Source organism: Podarcis pityusensis (genome assembly GCF_964106645.2).
Source record: "Podarcis pityusensis genome assembly, chromosome: 4".
Lineage (NCBI taxonomy): Eukaryota > Metazoa > Chordata > Lepidosauria > Squamata > Lacertidae > Podarcis > Podarcis pityusensis.
The window spans coordinates 54,869,990-54,885,557 of record NC_138027.1 but is presented as its reverse complement, the minus strand read 5'-3'; the positions used below and the strand labels follow the sequence as shown (position 1 = coordinate 54,885,557).

At 42.3% G+C, this 15,568-nt stretch overlaps 1 protein-coding gene and 1 long non-coding RNA gene across 4 annotated transcripts in view; one reads left to right on the top strand and one right to left on the bottom strand.

Annotated features, from left to right (window-relative positions):
* The window catches only part of KCNJ15 (potassium inwardly rectifying channel subfamily J member 15), a 33,512-nt gene extending 28,997 nt beyond the window's left edge, over positions 1-4,515 (bottom strand). Inside the window, exon 1 of one of the 2 annotated variants that reach the window (XM_081003393.1) lies at positions 4,438-4,515. The gene's annotated coding sequence lies outside the window, so the exon portion shown is untranslated. The remainder of the gene's footprint in view (positions 1-4,437) is intronic. The other variant, XM_081003396.1, reaches the window with a different exon arrangement.
* Positions 4,516-7,675: 3,160 nt separating this feature from the next.
* Positions 7,676-15,089, top strand: LOC308476710. 2 transcript variants are annotated; one of them, XR_013986061.1, is made up of 3 exons: positions 7,676-7,905; positions 12,243-12,401; positions 14,272-15,089. It is a non-coding gene; the product is annotated as an uncharacterized lncRNA (long non-coding RNA). The 2 variants fall into 2 exon arrangements; XR_013986062.1 differs by having other exon boundaries at positions 12,243-12,433.
* The last annotated feature ends 479 nt before the right edge of the window (positions 15,090-15,568 follow it).

Here is a 15,568-nt window from a genome sequence, read left to right as displayed (position 1 = left end):
GACCTTTGCTTTAAATTACCAGCGTGAACAATAAACTTTTATCTAGGGATGGTTCCTGGAGGCCCATAAAATGGCCTCTGACCTTGCTTCTGTTTTCATTAGAACATTAGCCAGGGGAGAGGGACAGGCTGGGGCTGGGCATCATTCCTTCTAGTAGCAAATGCAGGTGGTTGCGTGTCCATCAGTCTGGAAGCCAAATGAGGCAACTCCCAAATAAGGGAGCAAGTTTCAACATACCTGGAGGGCTCCCTAGATATATTGGTAAATTAAAAGAAATGAGAACTTTAAAAAAATAAAACCCCAAAGGCCTAACAAGTACCTGTGAGGGCCTAGACTTCCAAGAATGTTGATAGCAGTTGCACCTAGAGGGTGTAAAGGAAGTTGGGCAGGCTGTATGAGGGCTCCTCCAGAAGACTTGTTTCCCCCCCCCATTCTTCCCCCCCCCCAGTTATCAATGCAGAAGAACATTCTTCTTTCGCCTCCTAGTACAATTAGCAGTCAATCCAAGCTGCAATGCATTCCAAATGCAAATCTTGAGGAATTTTCCAACACAAGGTGACCTTTATCATTGCAATGCCATAGGGAGTCAGGGGGAGTTAGAGAGCAAGTATGGTGCAGGTGTAAGCACGTCAGACCAGGGCTATTCATGAAACTCGCTAGATGACCTTAAGTCAGGTCAGGTCCATCACTTACTCTATTCCACTCTTTGTTGGACCACAACTCCCATCATCCCTGACCATTGGCTAAACTGGCTGGGGATTATGGAAGTTGTAGCCCAACAACACTGGGGACTCAAAATCGAAGAGTGCTGCTTAGTCTACCTCACAGGGCTGTTCTGCGAACAAAATGGGGAAACCATGCATGCTGGTCTAAGCTCACTAGAGAAAAGGTGGAGTTAAAATGTGTGTGTAACATATGCACCTTCAAATTGCCTCTGAGTCCATCAGTTTCTCAGCAAGCCAGATCTCTTTGCTAAAAATGGAATGAGGCTTTCCAGCTAGCTGAGTATTTAACCTTTCAAACTTTTACGGCCTGTGAAAAATGGAGTTCTCAGTTAGTGATTCTGGAAGGAAATATCGCTGCATGGTGGTCTAAAGGACTGTCATCTGACTCTTCTCAGAGACTGCAAGATTCAGGGCAAGTTTTGTTGAACTATTGGACTTGTGTAAATACTTGGACGATAGTGTCAAGAATCAAGAAAATCACTGAGACTACCAAAAGTTAAAGTTACACTAACACAGGGACAGGGAACTTCTATCCTCCAAGCCTTTTCATCTGGTCCTCAGGGCACTAGCCAGGTCTCACCCCTAACCTACCCTGCTCCACACCCTCTGTGGGTGGCTTTTGCCCAGCTACAATATGTCATTAAACTGTTATAATACCCCTTGGTCCCTGGGTGGTGGATAGAGAAATGGGTGTGTAGAACCCACTGGTTTTTTGTGTGGCTGGAATGTGGTCTACAATATAAAGGTAAGAGTCGCATCCATTGATTCACTCATTTTTGCCTATGACATGCACATATTTTTTCTGGTCTCCACCAACCACCGGTATGCAGCCCCCATGTGCAAATGTAACCCTCAGAACTTCACCCTAACATTAAGGAAAAATTGCTTTGAAAGTGGCACAGTAACTCCAAATGACTGGTAGGCACATGTCTTCTGATTGCCACTTGCAAAAAGGATGTGGGGGTATCTGTTGTCTTTGCTCAAGCTGGTGCAGGCTTCCTGGAGTGCTGTTCCTGGGGTATTAAAGCTCTTGCTATGAGAAGACCCAACATTTTCCCAGCTCCTTTCCAACCCCATCCTCAGTCGAAACCACAGGCTTGATGAACTTGCATAGTGATGACTCTCCCTTGCTACATACTTGCTACCTTCTTTAAAATCTATGGAAAAATGCCGGCCAGGGGGGATAAACCTATGTGGGTGTGGGTGCGTAAATACTTCAAACCATTATGACAAGTATGAGGAAATGGCAATGAATTATAATCTCATCCAGCTTTTATATACAGTATCTGAAGAAATCTGTAATGGTAGAAAGAAGTATGAAAAAGTTAACGTGATCAGATTGTGATCAAGGGGATGAAAGGGACATCCTTTTAATCAAGGTGAGACAGAATTACCTCTAGAATTTTAGGTACCAAGTGTATCCAGGGCAGTGAGCTGCTCAGTTGCTTCCATCATAGCCCCTTGTTTTCACATGTTCCAAAACACAGGAAAATGTTGACCTTTCCAGTTACATATTTTATGTGTTTAAAGCTTAAAGTTAAGGGTACAACATGTCTCTTCAAACCCTTTTCATGGACACAGGCTTTTGATTCAGGTTATTTTTACACTTACTTTCTCACCCATCCTTCACAGAATGTGAGGACTAAATATAAGGGGAAGTGAGCTCTCCACCACCACAGACCCACAACCACACACACATAATATAAAGGCCCACAAATATGGAAATCATGATTTTCAAAGGTTGTAGGATGTGAAAAGGTTTGTCTTTAAAAATTACATATTTCCATTGATTATCAAGTATTCATTAATTGCCATCATTATTACACAGATACTGGCAAATTACCTGTCAGTATGATGGACTGAATGTTCCTTCACACACAAAAGGTCTGGCTTTGATTTATTTCTCTAGAAGAAAGTGGAGAGGTTGATGTAGCTGCTGAAAGACCACAATTGTGGTCTGAAAGAAATCTCTTCCTGCCCAACTTCAAGAATTTTACAACCTTCTCCCTGGAGGTCACAGGAACAAACTGACTTGGATGGAGGTGGGGAGTAGAGATAATGGATAAGGACTATGATGAAGACCTGAAGAGGAAGCTTGAGTCCTAACGCCTTGCAACTTTCATTGTGCTAAATATAAGTGGTGTGTCTACGACACTGTAGGAGATGAAGCACACCACTGTGGAAGTCTAGCATAATCAAAGGACACAACAGCAGAATGGAATTCATATACGATGAGTAAAATGGCTCTCCTTAGGATGGGTGGCAAATGTGTGTGTCTCTATGCCATGTGTCACAACAGAGACCCACTGCAGCCTTCCTGTTGACCATCCAATGTCAGGAGTGAAAGGCAGATTTTCTCCTCACTACTTACTCTGACATTACTGCTTCCATATAACACCTTTGATTATCAACTACTATGGCAACAAATCAACAAAACTTGGACAACTCTTTCATTATACTAAAGGGCCATTCTTCCAACAAAAGAGAATATTCAAAGCTACCTACTTAAAACAAAAACAAAAAAACTTGCTATCTAGTTAACAAAAGACTATGTTCTTAACAAATGAAACTGAATATTGGATGTAACTTCTTACATAAGGTCTCAATGTAACTGTAAAGCCTACCTTCACATATGAAATGGTACAAAGGGATAAGGAATTTGAGCTACATGTTGAACAGTAAAATATGGATCCACACATCCATATTTATTATGGTTCTTAATCTTTAAGCTAGACTCTGGCTCTTTCTGCGCTAAACCTTTAAAGCAGCATCATACCACTATTTAGTCATGATTTCCTCCAAAGAAGTCTGGGGACTATAGTTTTTTTAAGGTGCTGGAAGTTGTTAGGAGACCCCTATTCCCCTCACAGAGCTACAACTGCAGAGCAGTTTCATTCCTTTTTCCCAGGGCACTCTAGGAATTGTAACAGAGTGAGTGCAGATGGGCCTTAGACAAGACATCAAATAGAAGACTTCTTCAAATAGACAATTATTCTCTAAATAGACCTTCAAACAGAGGGTTGTTGTCTGTACACTGAAACACAGGCGATATAGATTATGTTATCTTGGACAACCATCTCAGAGAATCCAAAAATATTGACATACTATCAACAGACATTGACCCGCAGAACACCTACAAAGCCAATGGTAGGATGGGGCTGGAGATCCTTCAAAGAAGTGCAACTCTGCAAAGTTACAAGAAGAAAGAACAAAAATGGACTGAAGGGGAACTTAATAAGCACAAGTAACCTCAACAACTCATCACAATAGCCGGTCAAATCCATATAAAATGAAAAATATTGTGGGTTTTGTTTTCTGAGTATATTCAATTTTACCCCTTGATCCATTTTATAACGTGTTGTTTTAATGCTAAAACATACAAAATATATAACTTTTCTATAAATTGTCAATAAAAAAGAAAGAAAAATGGGTAATGGAACAAGCGATCAAAATAGCAATGACAGCAAAAATGTTTCAAAAATAAGTTCTGATGTGATGAGAGCACTGAGAGTGCAAAATGTGTATTTGGGGCTTTATAAAGCTCTAGGCAAGTGACTCGGCAGGAAACACCAGCACAGTGGGAGGGCACAGCTTTTGCTGAGTTAATCAATTATAAAGCAGCAGACATTAAAATGTACAGAGCATGGATCCCACAACTGTTGTGGAACAATAGCGAAGCCCCCATTCTACCCTGCCAAAAAACTGTACGTACCTCTAAGATGCAAGAAATCTCTCACATTTCCCACAGATAACAGCAAAACTTTCCAGAAGAACATGGCTATTAATCTATGACAAAAATACTGGTAACACCAAAAGTCCCATTTTCTGAAGAGAAGATTGCAGCGAAGATGTCTGATTCTGTTTGCAACAATGATTAGACAAGAAACAGAAACGTGTGCCAATATTTTAATGCGCAACTTGAGAATAATTGTTAGCCCCGTATCTTAACTGTTGCTTGTTGTTGTGAACATAGTTATTGGTGGAAAATGCAGTGAAAATCATGGCTTTATCTCCCAGCAGCTCTCACAATATTGTAGGCTTGGTTCCCCCCGCCCTGGTGCAGTCATAGGCCAGCTGGAAGCAGACTGAGATGTGGGACTGATAAAGAAACTCTTCATCGTCTTAGGTTCCAGCATTACTGAACACCCCCGAGTACATACTTTATCAGGGTGTTCAATGGCAATAAAAGAAAGAATGTTAAAGACCCACAGATTGTCTTAAGGAAATTTGCAGGAGGAAATGTCATGGTTCCAATGGGCTCATAGTCCAAGCAGCATATATGGTGTCAAAGTTTCATGGTCAAGATTCAACACAAGCAACTGAAGCAGCCCTACTATACACATTCTTATTGGCAAATTAGTTTTTGCTCAGCGGATATGGGAGAACGTGTTTATGAAGGTGTAAGGTGAGTGAGAGAATAAAAAGAGTATCGTGCTCATTGTTCAAATCATGGATGTCATGGCTGAACCTCAAAATCCTTCTGTTCATCTTTTCACTCAGAAGAGGTGCAAGTCCATTTCAAAACAGGTCGTCCCATGCTGTTGTTTCTCTTTGACCATCATCGCAGCACGTTCTGACCACTAGCAGTGAGTCTGAAGCAGGAATAGGGAACCTGTGACTGACCAGATATTATTGGACTCCAACTCCCATCAGCCCCAGCCAGCATGGCCTATGGTCAGGTTGATGAGAGCTGTAGTCCAGCAACATCAGGAGGGCCACAGGTTCCTGATCTCTGTTCTAAAGGACCCACAAGAAACAGAAACTGAATTTCCAGGTATCCATAGTGTCTTCAACTGTGGTCAGTTTATTTCTCGTAAAAAAATGCCTGTTCTCAAGAATCCGTGAATCAACTAATGTCCAAGTCAATGGTGGTGTTGGGACAATGTGGCTGCCACATGGATCGTGTTTGGAATTGCTGAAACAGATAAATGTATGTCTGCACATGCTATTGCCAAAGTCATATGAAAGGGCAACAAATGGGGTGATCTGAAGACAATCCTGGCTGCTGCTACATTATCTTTGTACTGGATGGAGACTGAATAGCAACAAAGCTTTAGGGAGCACTCCCTGTGCCAACTCCATAGTCAAGATGCCACTCATGATTATTGGTCCAGATTATTATTATTTTATTTGTCCAATAAAATTTTAATTGCATAATATTTCAAGAAGCTTGTGTATATGTTTGTTCAATCACGCGGTGTGGCAAATCCATGTTTACCTAATAGACTGCAGTGATTTAATAAAAACTCCCGCAAACAATCCGGTAAATAATATATTTTTTTGTTATTATCAACACAGGTGCCAAAAATAATGAACTTCATTTATCCGTTTTGGCCAGATTGTTAGGAAACAATTATGTGGGGCTTTTAAAAAAATACATTAAAATTTGGATCATATTCAATGGTATCAAGACTCATCTCCATTACAGAGGGCAGGGGAGAACCAGTTGTGAAGTTACATCCAAAAGGCTGTTTTTAATTAACCAGCCCTTCACCTTTGAATACCCTTGCTGTGTCAAGATATTACTGCAAATATTGTTTCTGAGATCAGTTACTTATCTCAAACTGCAGCAAAGACTGACAACAAGGTGCTGGATTTTAATGCTAGAGAAAGTTCCTGTTGTCTTCGTACTGTGCTTCTCCTTCCAAAGTCCTCACAAATACTTTTCATGCTGAATTTCTGCTGCTTTGGACCAAGTTGAATTTTGCAATTTGTATTTTCCCTTGAAAATGGCAGTTGCAGCAGCAAGTCATTAAAAATGAAAAACACCATTTTGAAACCCCTTTGCTCAGCATTTTGCCTATTGAATCCATATCTTAATGATAGACGCTTCAAGAGAAAAGATTGATAGACATGTCTGAGCAGATGTTTGATGATGTGTTAAGCCCTTTGGGAGGGGGGTGTCTAGTAAAACAAATAAGAGAAAATGGAGCATTATACTGATGTGGATACAATCAGTTTCTGCACAAGTGTAAGAATTCTGATACGTTGGATAAAATACGGCTTGTGAGCATGTTTATAAACTCCAATCTCGAGCCTTATTTCAGTTTCTTTTAAATGGAATCTCAGGCTTTACTGTACTTTACAATACTTTATCATACATTACAATGGCTACTAATCATGATGGCTACAATGTACCACCACTGCTGGAAGCAGTTTGCTTCTGAATACTAGTTGCTGGAAATTGCAGGAGAGGAGACTGCTCTTGTGTTCAGGGCCTACTTGGGAGTTTCTGATTGGCCACCATGAGAACATGATGCTGGACTAGATGGGCCATTGGTCTGATCCAGTATGCTTTTCATATGTTCCTAAGTACTTAAAATAGTCTATAAAGATTTATCCCCCCTTGAAAGTGAATGTGCTAGACCAGAGATGGTGGTACTTTTACATGCAAAGTTTTGGAAGGAACTATTGGGAAGCAAAACACTGAAGCCTCCAAGTGACACAATCTGCTCTTCATATTTACAGGACAACTCAACTCAAAATAAGTGTGCTTCAAAAATATTTTTAAATGAATAGGAAGTTTGCTTAAAAGAAGCTTTTCATTACTGATTAGGAGTGGGGGTTTTTGTGTTTAATCCTGCTCCCAGATAAGTCAAATTTAATTCTGTAAAGCTTCATTTAATTCCTAGGAAGTGTCGATATTGGGGCTTAAAAAGTGCAGTGCTTAACCAATAGTAAGTTAATTATTACCTAATTTGTGCTAATTATGAAAGATAAAGCCTCTGGATGGACAAGTACTTTATCTTGCTTTCAAGACTGGTTGCATAAACTCCAACCTTCAGATGGCTTTTAAAACTTTATAGCTACTATTTTGGCTGATAGCCACTTCCAACATTTTGCATTTCCTAGTCAGAAACCTTCAAGCATGGGGCGGGGGGAGGGAGGATGCCAAGTGCATGCAAACTGCCGCAAGTGACCATCACTGCCACACCTGCTTAGTTGCATGGACATGTATTGAGAGAAGCTAAGTATGATTGAGTCTTTCCCACGTATAGGGCCAGCCCACTGAGGTGAACAGGAATCCCGCATGGGTGCCCCACCACCACTGGAGAAGTGAGGAGAAGCAGCAGTGGCAGCTTCAGAAGAGATCCCATGGAAGCAGTGGCTCTGCAGCGGCAGGAGAGGGCACCGTGGCCCATCCCTGCCCACATATATGGACCAATGCTCTAAAACAGAAGTAGGTGCTAGCATCATTTGACATTTTATATAAGCACTGCATTGTATGTTTTTTGCCCTCAGGGAATCATAGAATCAGAGCATTGTAGAATTGGGAGGGATAGTCCAATAAGCAGTTGTCCCATACGGGGATCAAACCTGCAAACTTGGCATTATCAGCACCCTGTTCTAACCAACTAAGCTATCCAGGCGTGCTATATAAAGTGCTATTTGTGTAAGAAACTAAACAGTAAACAACTAGGGGAGTTGTTAGGAGGTGGCCCAGGGGGCATGAGACATGGGTTGTTTGCACTGGGCCTTAGGTCCCCTGTCCTTTCTCTCCCTTTTTAGACCATTTAAACTTTATTTTGCTGGCTGGGGACGGTGGGAATTGTAGTCCAAAACATCTGTAAGGCACAAGGTGGACAAAGGCTGTTACAGGAGCAAGAACCTTGTACAACTTGGGCCCCATGTCCCAAGGAAGCCTGACCTGCAGAATTTTTTGTTATGGGGTTGGTGTCTTCACTTTCCCCCTCTTTCTTTCTTTCTTTCTTTCTTTCTTTCTTTGCAAAATCTGCTTCTTCTTCTTCTTTTTAAAGGAAGCCTTGGTACATTGAGACTATGCACATGTGAAGTGTGCAATGATTAAAAATTAGGAACATAAGAAGGTGTCTTATACAGAGTCTATCTAGCTCAGTACTGTCTACACAGACTGGCAGCAGCTCTCCAGGGCTTCAGGCAAGCTTCTCTCTCATCTCTACCTGAAGGCGCCACAGATTGAACCTGGGACCTTCTGCATGTAAGGCAAATGCTCCTAGTACTGAGCTACAGCCTTTCCCCACTGTGTCACTAATCTATTGCAATTCACATCACAAACCCGCCCCAGGTCCTTGGGCTAAGAGGAAGATTCCATTTCTCTCCTTGCACCCTGCCAATTTTGGTTGTTCTGGTATAACAATTGTTTGTCCTGCAGTACTGCAGATCAGGATGCATGGGAAAAGATGGTTCTAGTCATCACTTTTCACAGTAGAATTAGTTGCTCTGCCACAAGATGAATGGGTAGAGTTCTTTGGCTGCAGTCTTATGCTCACATAGACACTGAACACAGTGGAATGTAGTGCTCAATAAATGTACATAGACTCAGACTGCGTGTTTCACCTTTGTTTGAGAAAACACTGGCACCCTTCACATGCTTTAAGGGGCTGTACGCAATTACTGTGGCGCAGGACGTCAATGCTGTCCTTGCCCCAGCATCACCCTTGTCACCGGATTGAACTCTGTGACGTACACCTATGTGTACTCACTTGCCCATTCATAGGCACCTCTTTGAAGGCATCCATGCTTGGTGCATGGACATGGAGGGGGCAGGACCAGGTGTGCACGAGATGCTGAGGGTGGGTCCCGTGACATGGCTCCACCCCCACCCCCCCAGTAATCATTCCCATGCATATAGTGTGTGAACAGGGAAATCATTTCAACTATGTTTTTGCTCTGGGCAGTGGTGTAGCATGGGTTGTCAGCACCCGGGGCAAGGCAAGTAATTTGCGCCCCCTAACCCGTGGATTTGCGCCCCCTAACCCTATCCCCCAGAAGTTGCGCCCGGTGCGGCCAGCCCCCCCTGCACCCCCCACGCTACGCCACTGGCTCTGGGTCCTCCCCTTCCTATTTCTCCTAGATTTCTGATGCTAATTTGTTTTGGTTCTGAAGGTCAACTGTCTTTCCTAAGAAGAATAGCAAATAATATTTCTTTCTTGGTGCCATGCCAAGAGGCATTTTTATGAGCATGTTGTTGTTTAGTTGTTTAGTCATGTCCGACTCTTCGTGGCCCCATGGACCAGAGCACGCCAGGCACTCCTGTCTTCCACTGCCTCCAGCAGTTTGGTCAAACTCATGTTAGTAGCTTCGAGAACACTGTCCTTGTGCCCTCAATCTTTCCCAACATCAGGGTCTTTTCCAGGGAGTCTTCTCTTCTCATGAGGTGGCCAAAGTACTGGAGCCTCAGCTTCAGGATCTGTCCTTCCAGTGAGCACTCAGGGCTGATTTCCTTCAGAATGGATAGGTTTGATCTTCTTGCAGTCCATGGGACTCTCAAGAGTCTCCTCCAACACCATAATTCAAAAGCATCAATTCTTCGGCGATCAGCCTTCTTTATAGTCCAGCTCTCACTTCCATACATCACTACTGGGAAAACCATAGCTTTAACTATACGGACCTTTGTCGGCAAGATGATGTCTCTGCTTTTTGAGGTGCTGTCTAGGTTTGTCATCACTTTTCTCCCAAGAAGCAGGCGTCTTTTAATTTCATGACTGCTGTCACCATCTGAGCATCGCTGCAGGTAATAAACAAGAATTAGCTTATTATGCTTAATCCTAACTAGTGATTTTGCACTGTGCTCACCACCAAATTGCAGCTGTTTTGCTGGAGATTTATAGGGCATATGAATGGACACAAAAATGATGAATACCACTAAACACAGAAGACTGCATCTCAAGCCAGGAGCTTGTTTTCTCTAGGTAATGACCTATAACAGATCGATACATTCCTGGCACTATATAAACACTCTATCTTGTGCATTTCAGAATCCTCAAGATTTATTCTAATCTAGTATATTTTCATGTCTACCTTAAATTGCTTCTTAAGCCCTGGATGAATTAAAACTCAAATGTTCACTTATGCTCAGTATCCTTTGCACTGATGCATCCTGCTACAGTGGTACCTCGAGTTACAAACGCCTCAGGTTACAAACGCTTCAGGTTACAAACTTTCCTAACCTGGAAGAGTTACCTCAAGTTGAGAACTTTGCCCCAGGATGAGAATGGAAATCGTGTGCTGGTGGCGCAGCGGCAGCAAGAGGCCCCATTAGCGAAAGCACGCCTCTAGTTAAGAACAGTTTCAGGTTAAGAACGGACCTCCGGAACGAATTAAGTTCGTAACTAGAGGTACCACTGTATTTCGACTCACTCATGTGTTGGATTCGCTTCCCTTGCCATCATTGTTTAAAAGTTCCTTTATTTTCCATCAATCCCAGTCTACAAATAAGGACTACAACAGAGCCAATGCAGTGTAATGCCTAGAGCAAGGTCAGTATCTGGAGGAAAAGTAACCACATTTGCTACTCCTAGAATAGTGTAAGGTTAGGAGCAGGGGAAGCCAGATTCAAATGCCCCACTCTGCCATGGGGCACTCATGCCACTCTCTCTCCTAACCTACCTCACAGGGTTGTTGTGAGAAGGAGATGTGGAGAAGAACCTTGGACGCTGCCCTGAGATCCTTGGTGAATTTATTTTTAATACTGTTTTTAATGCTGTAACCTACCCTGATACCCTAGGCTGAAGGGCAGATAATAAATAAATATAAATTTTAAAAGAGAAAGTGGGTACGAATATAATTAATAGCAGCAACTCATCCCATTTCTTAGGTGCAGAACTCATGATCTTCAGGCAATTTCATTTAAAGCCTCTGTACTAGCAGGTCTGAAACATGTTTCTACGTGCTGCTTCTTAGAGTTGAGAGGAGTAATACCATTTAGCATTTACACGGAACTTTAGAGCCCATATGAAATTACTTTATAGTGAGTCAGAACATTTGTCCACATAGGCTGCTCTTATCTTGCAGACCTTTTCCAAGTCTTAACTGGAGATGCCAGGGACCGAACTTGAGATCTCATATATTTAAGACATGCACTCTAGCATTGGCCTGTGGACTTTCTCTGTTGCTCTTACTTACAGCAAAGTGTGCCAGTATTGCTGTTAGCTATGTGATGGGTGTGACGTGGCTGAGGCTGAGAAGTGAGGCACTGGAGGCCACCAGCATCTCAAAGGAGGCTCCTTCTCATAAAGAGTAGCAAAGTGGATATAATGGCAAGGTTAATCCAATATTTATTTGTGCAAATAAACAGGATTCATCTAGTTTTTTTTTATTTCTGCAGACAAACACATGTTTAGGACTTAATGTAGTTTTCACTTTCAAACAAACTTCATATTCCATAAAACATGTAAGGAAGCTGCAACTGTCCAGCTCAGTTCTAAGGTAACCCTTAGTGCTAAGCAAAATGCCCAGTTCTGCTTTCTTATAGAAATGACACTGGACTGACTATGCCTGCTATATTCATTCCACAGACCAACCAGCTTCCCCCCTTCTTTGTTCTGAGATCACAGGTTTATGTAATTTATGAAATCTAAGACTGAGCAATGCACTTGTCCAAGGGAGAGGATGTAAAATCCCATCCCACTGTGGATAGTGCCTGCTGTTCCATTGATTTTCATAAGGGTTGTTTATTCATAAGCTCTGTGTTTAAAGAAGACTGTGGTGCATGAATGAATGAATGTCACTGGATGTTCCTGTCTTGAATATTCACAGGGAACTTTATGGAAAGCAATACTTTTGATCACATCACACCACCTTTTGATGATCCCATGATGGGCACGTGTTGAAGAATTCAGAGAAATGTGAAGCCCCCTACAATTTCAGCATGGAAAGCTCACTCAATCAAAGTGTTCACCAGTGAAATGGATCAAGGTCGCTAACCTTCCCTACAGCTAAAAAACAAAGTAGGAATAGTTGTGTCTTTGTGTGGAGAGGACTTCATCTATTTTTCCTACCTATGCCATCTCTTTTCAGGACGATTCTACAACAACTTTGGAAATGTTTATGGAAAGTTCCTTCAGCTCTACAGTTTACCATTTAACACTTCACAATTTCTTCACATACTCTTTTTATACAACATGATTCTATGATAACAATTCCCTCCTTTCCATCACCCATTTTTGGTCCTCTGCTTTACCTCTTTTATAGAAGTGGCTTTATTTCTGCCATTCTGTCATTTAGTTGAGTGACAAATTTTGCCGGAAACAAATAGCAATAGTGAGTTGAAAAAGCAGAAGGTTGTCCTGGCTCCCACCCAGACTATGACAACAGAGGCTTTTACTTGAGAGTAAGGAAGATAGCTATCTTAATCGAGGCAGTGAAGAGATACAGGCTCAATAACAGATAAGAGTCACAACTGCTGCTATGCTCAGGCTGGATTCCAGGAAAGGTGAAACTAGCCAGTCAAGAAGAAGCAGCTCAAGTCCAAGAAGTCCAAGGTCAGGGCAAGGAGCTCAGAGCTGCACAGAGGCATCTGAGTTGTCCCAATGGATGGGCACACCAAGTTTCTCCATCTACTCATCACCAGAGCGCCACCTGCTTTTGACAGCCCCAGGTACCTCCAAGTGGACCCAATCCAACCAGGGGCAATTCAGGGCTGCCTCAACTCAATCCAGCTGAATCCCATGTCAATATGAATCAGTCCAATTCAGTTTGGGGTCTGGGATCTGTTTAGCAATCCTATAAACCAATAATGAAGCCATAACACTGCCAAATGAGCATGGTCAAACATTAAGGGACAACAGTGGAGGAAATTTCTCCCACACAGACATCTCTCAGCCCAACAACAAGAGAGAGGTAGAAGCAGGATTACTAGACCGTAAGTGGACAGAACATTCCCATCAGCTTCCACAGGATGCAAAGCTTACATTGGCTTCAATAAAGGACCTGCATCCTTCTGTTTAAGAGTACATTAGACACTTGAGGATACATTTTACAATGTTACAATAATTACCCCAAGTCAATTATTGTCGTTTTTAACCATAGCAATTTGTCAATCCAGCTAGAAAAAATATTCTGATGTTTCAGTTACACTCTTATCAGTACTCCAGCGAAAGTTAAATGTTAATTTCCTTTTACTGCTGTTTTCTCTCCCATAAAGCCAACAAAGTCTCATGATTACATTATTTGAGTAGAAAGCAAAGCAGGTGCTGATAGGAGTAAGGAATGGCATTTCTTCAAACCATAAATCTCCTAGCAATTGTTCACTACAGGCTTGGATGTTAGTTAATTTTCTTAAGCGCTATAGTAAATGAACTTTGTTCCCCTGCAAGGCTGAACTTTTTCTATAGCTTAGCTACTCAGCAGAACTACTGGGAAGTAGCCCATTACCGCAGATGGAAAAGTGAAGTAGAGGGATAATATTATAGTATCATGCATGGGTATGTGCTTCCACTCTGGATATCACAAGGTCATTAATTCTTCTGATATGGAATTAATTATATTTTTGGCCTCAGGTGTTAAGGGAGGAAACAGGTGATGATGACACCACCACCATTCATACACTACAGGGAAAACAATTTTTCTGTGTCCCAAAAATTGAAGTATAGAACAGATAGTGGGGGGTTAGTGTGATTGTGAGGCAGACAAATGCAAACCTGTGCTGTCTAAATGTATTGTAAATATGAGAGAATCATACCTGCAGATCCCATATGAGGAGCTCCCTCAGCTTCCATATGCCCTAAAGCACTGGCTCTGAGCAATTACATAATGCAAAATGAATGTGTCTCTTTTCATCTCTTAGATGCAGGAGAACTCCATGGGATGGCTGGTACTGAAGTGGAAAATCTCTCTACAGAGCTGGAGGGGCAATTTGAAGAGCTCTTTGATCTGTGAATATACTTACAAGGGTCAGAAAAGGGTTGCAGAAAGGAACTGACTGGCCCTGATTTGACACATTCCACAGCCACGGGCCATCAGAAGAGCATGAGGAGAAGAGCATGAGTTCTGTTAGGCATGAAGAACTGAGCAGCAGCAGAACTTCAGTCCTTTCTCTGTTGGGACTTGTAGTAGCAGGAAAGGACTGAATTAAATTGGTTAAGATCCTTACCCATAAATCTTGACTGCCATGGACTGATTGAACGCAGAGGAATCATGGAGAGAATCAGCTGGGGAATCACCAAGGAAAGACTGCTCAGAACCTGGGGAGTGGTGGTGGGATGACAATGAGCAGTCATAGGGAGAAGACTGGAAAGAGGTGTCAGAAGCTGAAAAGGTAACAGGGCTTAGTGAGCTGGGACAATCTGTGGCAGGGAGAAGTCAAGAATCAGAGGCAGAAGCTGGCGAGTATGAGGAGAGAGGCCAAGAGGCAGAGATGAGTCAGGCTGGTGAAGAGTCACGGGTGTCTCCCTTCCTTCTGTGACAAGCTCCCCTCCCCCATCTCCCAGAACCAGGAGAGGCATGAAAAGCGTAGAGAAGAGATTGCTTGGGGGAAACAGTGGAGAGGAGGAGACATAGACCGCTGTGGGGAGGTGGAGACCTTTGGACTCGGCAACTGATTTCATGGAGTAAGACCACTGGGAATGAGCTGCTGTGCTCATTAGGCCTGACACTCAGCCAAGTCTGTGGAGATTGTGTTTTTGCTAATAAAGAGATAACTTTGAACTGTGTGGTTACTGACCGGCACCATCTGTGACATTGGCCTTGGTCAAAACACCAAAATCACCACAGCTGGACATTGCATTCATTTTGTTTACTTGCTATAAACGTCAAGCCTGATTCCATTATAGTGCAATACTGAGGCAAGTGGGTCACTCCAGGAGGGCATGATAAAATGTATAATTTCACTGCATCTCATTTACACATAATGAACAAGAGTGTTTTCATAACATTTATTTAATAATAATCAATAAGCATTTAACATCTGGAATCATCAAAGCAAGGAACCTAGATTCTGTTCTATTTAGTTTTAAGAACGATGAGAATCTCCAGATCAGCCTTTCTCAACCTTGTATCCCCAGATGCAGTTGGACTACAACTCCCATCATCCCTAGCCAGTAGGGCCAGTGGTCAGGGATGATTGGAATTGTAGTGCAACATCT